This window comes from Budorcas taxicolor, chromosome 10 (assembly GCF_023091745.1).
Source record: "Budorcas taxicolor isolate Tak-1 chromosome 10, Takin1.1, whole genome shotgun sequence".
Lineage (NCBI taxonomy): Eukaryota > Metazoa > Chordata > Mammalia > Artiodactyla > Bovidae > Budorcas > Budorcas taxicolor.
Genome location: NC_068919.1, coordinates 73,647,083 through 73,656,415, shown reverse-complemented (window position 1 = coordinate 73,656,415; position 9,333 = coordinate 73,647,083). Strand labels below are relative to the sequence as shown.

Below are 9,333 nucleotides of genomic sequence, written 5' to 3'. Positions count from 1 at the left end.
ATGGATATTAACAAAAATACTTATACAAGGACGTTTTTACCAGCTTTATTTATAATACCCCAAACTGGGACTAAGGCACATGTCTGCAAATAAAAGAATAGAAAAATATTCATACAATGTAATACTGCACAGTATTGAGAATGAATAAATTATTGCTAAATGCAACAATATGGGCAGATCTTAGAAGTATAATGAATGAAAGCATGTAGCCAAAAAAAGAACATAGTACTATATTATTTCTTTTATATGAAGCTCCAGAACAGGGAGTTCCAATCTATAGTGATAGAAATCAGAATAATTATTGCCTCTGTGGAGACGCCTAGAAGGGTTTGCAAAGTAAACTTGCTAGAGTGATTTAAAAGCTATATATATTGGTTGGGGTTAAGTGAGCCTATGTAATTGTCAAAATTCATCAAATTGTACACTTAAGATCTGTGTATTTCACTCTATGTACATGATGATACTATTAAAAAAAAAGTAAAGAACCTTCCAGAATCATGGTAAGGAATTGAGTGCTGCAAAGGAAAACAAAACTCTCCTGTAGCCCATGTTCTATAAGGCAATAGATACAGTTTTCTGGTAATTCTTTTATTTAACAAAAAATGTGTTGAGTACCTCCTGTGTATGAGGCATGTTCTAGGAATTAGTGAACAGAGAAAAAATAGCCTTGTTTTCATGTGCTATGCATTTTGGGGGAAGAAAAGGATGGGAGTGGGGAGAAGATGCACGCTGTAAACAAACAGACACCTTAAAGGGGAAAATCATTTCAGACAGGCACCATGAAAGAACTGTCTGGGAGAAGGGCTGGGGCCAATACTCTAGTCGAGGTAGTGAGGAAAGACTTCTTTGAGGAGGAGGAGGTGCCATTTGAGTTGATTCTTAAATGATAAGAAAGAGCCAGCCATGTGAAGATCTGTGGGAAGAGTATTTCAAGCAGAGGGGACAGTCAGTGTACAGGTCCTCTGGTGACAATAGTGTGGCACGTTTGAAAGAACGGTGGAAGTTCTGTGTTGCAAGAGCATGGGGATCATGGGGAGAGGGATAGATGGTAAAAGCTATCTTGGGCCTGCTATTTATGGCCATGTGGATTCTCATCGATTGTTTAGGATATAAATATTCCTGGCTAGTGTCCAAATCATTTAGTGGGTATAAAATTTGCATAAGAATGTGCTTCGCAAAATGAAAATAACTAAATGCATTCTGGTTATTATTGCTATTATTTTAATGATTAAATATCTCTATGATTTCATCAGTAAACCCTACTTGAAAAGCTCTGCTTTTTTATGGCTTAGCAATCTAAGTTATAGTGGAACAATTAGAAAATTACAAATAAAGCCAAAAGAACTAAAAAAAAGAACGCCGTGGTTATCTTAGTTATATAATTTTGAACATAATCACGTATATTAATTAACCATGCTGCATGGTTCTGAAAATTGATATCACTACTCTATTTCCATGTCACTTAATATGTATCACAATATTATTTCAAAGGCTACAGAGTGAACCACTGTACAAACATATAATAATTCAATCCTGCAATCTTTTTTTTTTTCAATCCTGTAACCTTGAATAATTAGGTTGTTTTCACCTCTTCATTTTTAAATGATTGTACATCATTGTGCTTCATCTCTAATTGTTTTGGGGATAGATTTTTGGAGTTGAAGTTCCTTTTGATCCGTTCTAATCAACCTTCCCAATGTCTCTACCAATATAACGAACTGTTTCAGTGTAACTTTTTCCTTTATAAAAGTTACCTGGAAAAAATGACAGTCTTTCTTTTGTTTTGTAGGCACATTCTGAATCAGGAAATGTGCTGTTTTGGCTTTTTTCAGAAAATCAAGTCCAAGACAAAAGCTTGCTTTGAAAAAAAAAAGGAGAAAGGCTATGCTGCAGTGGAAAAGTGTGGTTCAGAGGTTGCCCCATTATGCTTCCTTCTTCCTGTTTAGCTGGTGTGTTACTGGAATCATTACGTGGTTGTATTATGAGGGGAAAGAATGAGAAAGAGACAGTGGTGATAGGATGAAGCTACTAGGTACAGACACAGCCTAGGAACAGGGTGAGGGACACAGCATGAGCCTGCTGTTGTCGCAGGATAACGACCCCCACACACATCCACCTCCCAATCTCCTGAACCTGTGTTATTACACATGGCAAAGGGAACTTTGCAGATGGAATTAAGTGACGAATCTTGAGTTAGGCAGATTATCCTGACTTATCCAGATGGGCTCAATGTAAGGGGTTCCCATAAATGAAAGAGGGGGTAGGAGAATCATAGAGAAGGAGATGTGACAACAGAAGTGGCGGTCAGGGTTAAAACTGCTGGCTAGAAGAGGAGAGCCTCTAAAAGCCAGGAAAGGCCAGGAAGTCAATCCCCTCGAGAACCTCTAAAAGGAACGAGGTCCTGCCACACCTTGATTTTAGCAGTTTAGCCACCAGGGTGATCCATTTTGGACTACTTACCTCCAGAACTTTAAAATAATAAATTTGTTTTAAGCCACTTAGTTTGTGGTAATTAGTTATAATAGCAGTAGGAAAGTAATTCAGGTACTGAATTTAATGGGGATGTTAGAAAGCTTTCTGATTTGAAAAAAATGTGACTATTTGTAAAATGAGTTTGATGTTTAGGTGGAGAGACAGTGATGAAGGAAGGTAATGTGTGTGTGAAATTGCAGGGAGTGTGTAGACCTGACTAAGGTTGACTCCAAGATGAGGCCACAAGCGCATGCTAGTTTTTCTCAGCCCTTGTAATTTTCCTTCATAGCACTGCTCCTGCTACTGCTGCTAAGTCACTTCAGTCTTGTCCGACTCTGTGTGACCCCATAGACAGCAGCCTACCAGGCTCCGCTGTCCCTGCGATTCTCCAGGCAAGAACACTGGAGTGGGTTGCCATTTCCTTCTCCAATGCAGGAAAGTGAAAAGTGAAAAGTGAAAGTGAAGTCACTCAGTCGTGTCTGACTCTTCACGACCCCATGGACTGCAGCCTACCAGGCTCCTCCATCCATGGGATTTTCCAGGCAAGAATACTGGAGTGGGGTGCCCTCGCCTTCTCCGCATAGCACTACTTGAAGTTAAACGTATTCATATAAACAATATTAATATATTATCACTATATTTATACTTCATATGATTATTTATTTAATCTTTATCTTTCTTTTTGCATTGTAAAATCTAGGAGGGCAGAGACTGTCTTCTGACATAGTCTTCTATACAGTGCTATAATAACTAATAAAGAAAAATTAGGCATGATAAAAGATTAAGGTGAATGAATAAATTGGGAGAAGAAATCAATAATGGGTAAATAGAAAATAATAGAAAACTCAATAGAAAGGAAGCCTAACATATAGGCGACATCTTGCAGATTAAGACTCCTTACACTGGCTGTAGTGATTTTCAGACAGCAGGATGTACTGTTCTCTTTTGCAGTTTTGCTGGCCTAGTGATTCATTAAGAGCAGGTGGGGGCTTTGGAACTAGACTTTTCAGTTCAGATCCATATAGCTCTGCACACTGTCCCTTGTGTAGGTCTCTAACATACTCAAGTGTGATGTGTGTCAGATAAGCTAAACTAAAGTATAGCAAAATGGTCCATCGACCCATCCAGTTCAGTGGTTAGGAGCTCAAGTAATGGAGCTCTGTCTCAGCTCTGTCAATTACTATCTGGCCTTGGGCAAGTTATTTAAAAATCATTTATAACATAGAGACACTAGCAGGGTTGTTATAAGGATTAAATGTAAAACAATTTGAATAATTCCTGGCACATAGTTACTGATAAATATTATCTATTATTATTACTAGTTGGATAGTACCAATTTGGGTTTAGTAGAAAGACACAGAAATCAGGGCTGTGGCTAACAAGTGTGTGACTATGGTCAGATTTTACCTCTCTGGGTAGGGGAGGAAATTGTTCTAAACCAATGATCCTTGCTCTCTAATGCACAAATGAGCTCCCCAAAGGTCTTTGGAAAATGCAGGTTCTGATTCAGGAGGTCTGGGGTGGAGGAGGAGATTCTGCACGCCTAACACTAACACACTCCCAGATGATGCTGGTGGTTTGAGGACCACACTTTGAGTATCAAAGAACTAGACAAGCTCTAAGGTCCAGCTTCAGAATTTCTACTATTTGTATTGTCATCCTGCTAGTTTCCCAGTCCATATAAATCTTTCAGTTTATGTCAACTTTTTCTTCCTTCTCATTATCTAAGTCCAATCTTTATTTTTATTTACTTATTTATTACTGTTTCTGTTGCCTTTTTGAAAATGTTTCTCCAGTGACCTCTGAACCTAAATAATGTATATAAAAACATATCATGTGTGAGTGAATCTAGGGCGATCCTCTCCTCATTCCATATACTGGGAGGAAAAAAAAAAAAAGATAGGAAGGAAATCTCCTAAATGGGCTGAGTTTGGATGATAGAAATAGCGTTCTCTCTAGGTGTGTATTTTTCACTTTCTTTTTCTATAGTTTCTTCAGTGACTATGTATCATTTGGAAAATGAAAACATTGTTTTCAAAAAGTTATCAGACTGGAATTCTTCCAATTCAAAGGTATTCCTGGAACCCTTGGGGACTGTTGGCCTCCTTTCTCTCATGAGCATCTTTATAGGTTCCTCTCTTCATTCTTTATCTTCAGGCATCACTGACAAGAAAGTCCCATGCTCCAAAAATATTTTTCATTTCATCTCCCCTGTGAACAGAAACTCATTTTTTGCCCCCAGCTCCTGCCTGACTGATGGGATTATGCTCTTTCCTAAACCTTCACATGGTACAGAATGCTGGTCCCTACACCACTGGGCCTCACTTTCAATGTCTACCGAGGGCATAGGGCCAGAGGGCTGACATCATCCAGAATCTTGCCCCAACTCCTTTGGGGTCTGCTTTATATAAAAGGATGGAGGAGGTTGCGGAAGGACGAAGTCAGATGTTGCCCAGCTGCAGCTTATGCCAGAAACAACTTGGGATGCAGTTCTACAGCGGCAAACAAACTGAGCAGCCAGCCACGTCCACAGCCGCTGCATCTCCAAGGGGAAAAGAGACATACAGCCAGATGTTGCTTCTAGAAAAAAAATAAAACCTGCTGTGAGGATCTTGGCCTTGGAATGCTGCATCTGTCCAACTTATCTTCCACTTGGTCATAGATAATAAAAACTCTTGTTAGGCAGGCCTGGAAAAAAACAAAGAAGGAACATAACTGGTCTATGAAAAGAAAGTCTTGAAACGCATGTTTTTGCCAAAGCATTTATTTTGGAGTTTCTCAGATTACTTAGCTTGAATTCACATTGAAATGTTCTTTCTGAGAGGAAATAAGTCTTTTGATCAGCTGCTGATGCACGTTCCTCTTGATTCCACTTTTTATGTTTGATGGGGTACGTGGATGAGGCTTGGTTATACCTTAGAGGAGAGAAGGAAAATCCTTTCCTTGCCCCTGATTCTAGACTTTTCCAGAACAGGCTTTCCCCTACTGTTAAGCCATTGTATGATACTTTCCAGGTCATCTGGGTATGGTTGGACAGGTTGTTGACTGCCCAAGGGTGGCTGATTGAGGAATAAGAAGGTGGCTAGAATCTAGCTGTGTTCCAGATACCAGACTGTGACCTGCACAAGTCTGTGCCCAACTGGGATGGGCATCTTTTTATAAAGAACATAAAGATGTTCACTTGCTGAGAGCTGTGATAACAGGTTTACCGTTGTGTGCACAGGATGCCTTTTTCTTATTAGCATAAAGTGTTATATAGGCTTATGGCCCAATCTAACTCTCAGACCTCCAAACTGGGACCACCATTCTTTCAGTTGCTGGGCCAGCAACACCCAAGTCTTCATTCTGACAACACGCAGAGAGCCTGTAGTCCTCTGTCCAGGGGTCAGAACATGAGTCTGGCTCTGAACTGTGTTTCTATTCTGATTAGGGAAGTTTATCCCAAGACTCTGGCTTCCCATTTATATGTAAGAGATAGATTCTTGTCTTATTCTTTGAGCCAAATTGGTATCTCGGAAGAATTGATGCTTTTGAACTGTGGTGTTGGAGTAGACTCTTGAGAGTCCCTTGGACTGCAAGGAGATCTAATCAGTCCATTCTAAAAGAAATCAGTCCTGAATATTCATTGTAAGGAATGATGCTGAAGCTGAAATTCCAATACTTTGGCCACCTGATATGAAGAACTGACTCTTTTGAACAGACCCTGATGCTGGGAAAGATTGAAGGCAGGAGGAGAAGGGGACGACAGAGGATAAGGTGGTTGGATGGCATCACCGACTCAATGGACATGAGTTTGAGTAAACTGTGGGGGTTGGTGATGGACAGGGAGGCCTGGTGTGTTGCAGTCCATGGGGTTGCAAAGAGTCAGACATGGCTGAGTGACTGAACTGAACTGAACTGATATCTCAGATACATGCCTTGTATTTTGGTCCCTTTAGAGTCAGGGACCTCTGTTGGTCTGGTAATTCCTCCTGCCAAGAATTCAAGCACTGCTCCTGCTCAGCCTGGCTGCTAAGTTTCCCCATGTCTCTTTCCGGCTGGGGTCTCAGAGCGTGACCTACTCCAGGGTGAATCTCCCCTTACTGTTTCGCTTGTCTGTTGGGACACTCCTTCCAGTTTCAGGATGTTCCTGAAGGTGAAGCTTGACTGACCACTTCCTTTCTCTGTTGCTGTGAATCCTTTGGAAACTGTGTGTTCTGTTTCTCAGCCTGCACTTGTCCTTGAAGCCTGGCTGTCCTCATTGGGTGGGTTGGGTTTTCTGTTCTTCTCTAGGGTGCCTCATCCTGCCTCAGGGAAGCGGGCAGAAACCTGGCCATCCTCTGAGTTGTGCTTGGCTCCAAGAAGGGTCAATTTTGTGTAACCAAATAATGCTTAACTATTATAATGAATACTCCTACCAAAAACTCTCCCTACCAGGTATACAGTGTCTGAAATTCTAGCAAGGGCATTGTTCCCTCCAGGAGTCCTTTGCAGGATAAGGAACAGTGACCAGTCAATCATATAGTTAGTAATATCATGATCTTTCCTAACTATAGGAATTCAGAGTAGTATGTGGGCATAAGAGGTCTGGGGAGAATAGAGCAGAAGAGACTTATACATGGAGTGAATAGAGTGAGACACTGGGACAAATTAACCATTTTTCTGCCTTTACCTGTTCCCAGTTCTGGGTGAGCTCTTCATAGGTGGAGCTAGTGGTAAAGAACCTGCCTGCCAATACAGGAAACACAAGGGTTTGATCTCTGGGTTGGGAAGATCCCCTGGAGTAGGGCATGGCAACCCACTCTAGTATTCCTGCCTGTAAAATCCCATAGACAGAGGAGCATAGTAGGCTACAGTCCATGGGGTTGCAAAGGGTCAGACATGACTGATCGATCACATGTGAGTGTGAGTCCTAGGTAAGTAGTTCACATAACTTTAGGCTTTGATGTGGTTTGGTGTATCATGGAGGCTGAGAGCATACTGGACTAAACCATTGTCTTTTGGAGTTAACAGAGAAAGAAACAGAAACCGGATTTGGTTATTATTTGGAAGCAGGCAGAAAAGCTGAGGAATAAACCATAAATGCACTAATTCAATAGATTATCATGTAAAACTGGGACAAAAAATGGCTAGTGTGGGAAATGTGTTAGAGACAGACGTCAGGGAAAGGGTCCAGGATTACAGGTAAGTCAACCGGCAGTTAGTCCTCACGTCTCCAACATTAAGCTCTGAATGTAATGTACACACTCGACTATTACACAGACTGTTTCTGGCATAGGCTGGAGTGTCTCACTTCCTCCTTGTTAACAAGAGTACTATGCGCTGAGGGGAAGAGCTTATTATGTGGTTAATTGCTCAGATGGTAAAGAATCTGCCTGCAGTACAGGAGACCTGGGTTTGGTCCCTGGGTCAGGAAGATCCCCTGGAGAAGGGAATGGTTACCCACTCCAATATTCTTGCCTGGAGAATTCTGTGGGCAGAGGAGCCTGGTGGGCTACATTTCATGGGGTGGCAAAGAGTCAAACACGACCGAGTGACCAACACTTTAGTTTCAATAGGTCACTAGGTGGGGGTTGAAGACTTTCCATGGATTTTTCTGAACCAGTAGGGTTTTGTCATGGAAATTAACCCACCTTGAGAGGTGGTGATCCAGGGGGTAAGAATATGACTTTAGTGTCAGCCAGGACTGGGTTCTGTCTCTGCTGCTGCTGCTAAGAACACTGGAGTGGGTTGCCATTTCCTTCTCTGGGTTTTCTCTCTAGTCCTGCCTCAATTATATACTAGTTGTCTATGCTAGAGCCCTTAACCTCAACCTCCTTTCCTCATCTATAAACTGGGTGCTATAACAGTACCTATGTCATGAGGATGACATATTGTTATTACGTGGTATAATATTACAAAACTCCAAAGAGCACACCCAGCAGAGGATGAGTGTGCATAGTGAATGGTGCCTCCGTGTTGGAGGAATTTCCTATTTTCCTACAACACAATCTGGTATTCCTGTCAGCAGAGCTTCTCAGATATCCAAAGAGTTCTGAGCATTTTCATTTTTGAACCTTTTGGTATATGAAGAGGTGAAATGCAAAAGCAGATATGTAGTTTATGTAACTATATGTAACAAATCAATGTCAGTAGCACGTGCACATACACACAAAAAGTATCATGCAACATGATTGTATTATTCATGGGATCCTGGTGCCCCACAGGGTGGTCTGGAAGGGGTCCAAGTTTGAAGTTGTGTGGGAAATATCTTTCAGTTCGGTTTATGTCTTTCTGTAACAATGTTAATCAAAGATAAAGTGAGATAGTGAAGTCTAAATTTCAATCTTGGGCTCATGGCCCTCCAAGCCCTTCACGTGATAAACTCCAGCAGTTAGAGAAATCTGAGCTGTACAGACGATGCTGTTTGCTTCTGCTGGTGGAAGTCAGAGTGTCTGCTGTTGTCTTAGAAAAGCAACAAACAGACAAAGTGCAGGCTGAACTCAGCTTTATTTCAGGAAAATTGTGATGTGGAATGAGCACTGGACTAGCATGAGGAGCACTGCCTCAAGGTTTGAATCCATTCACCAGCATTAGGAGGACTTCCCTGGTGGCTCAGTCGGTAAAGCGTCTGCCTCCTATGCAGGAGACCCGGGTTCGATCCCTGGGTCAGGAAGATCCCCTGGAGAAGGAAATGGCAATCCATTCCAGTACTATTGCCTGGAAAATCCCATGGACAGAGAGCCTGGTAGGCTACAGTCCATGGGGTCGCGGAGTCGGACGCAACTGTGCGACTTAACTCACTCACTCACTCACCAGCATTAGGAGATGCAAGGGAAGGTGCTTTCCTTCCTCAGGATTCGATACCATGTCGTTTAAATGATGGGGCTGAGATTAACTCTT

General features: G+C 41.7%; 1 non-coding gene across 1 annotated transcript; it reads left to right on the top strand.

Annotated features, from left to right (window-relative positions):
* Window positions 1–9,034: 9,034 nt before the first annotated feature.
* Window positions 9,035–9,107, top strand: TRNAR-CCU (transfer RNA arginine (anticodon CCU)). The gene has a single exon. It is a non-coding gene; the product is annotated as a tRNA-Arg (tRNA).
* The last annotated feature ends 226 nt before the right edge of the window (window positions 9,108–9,333 follow it).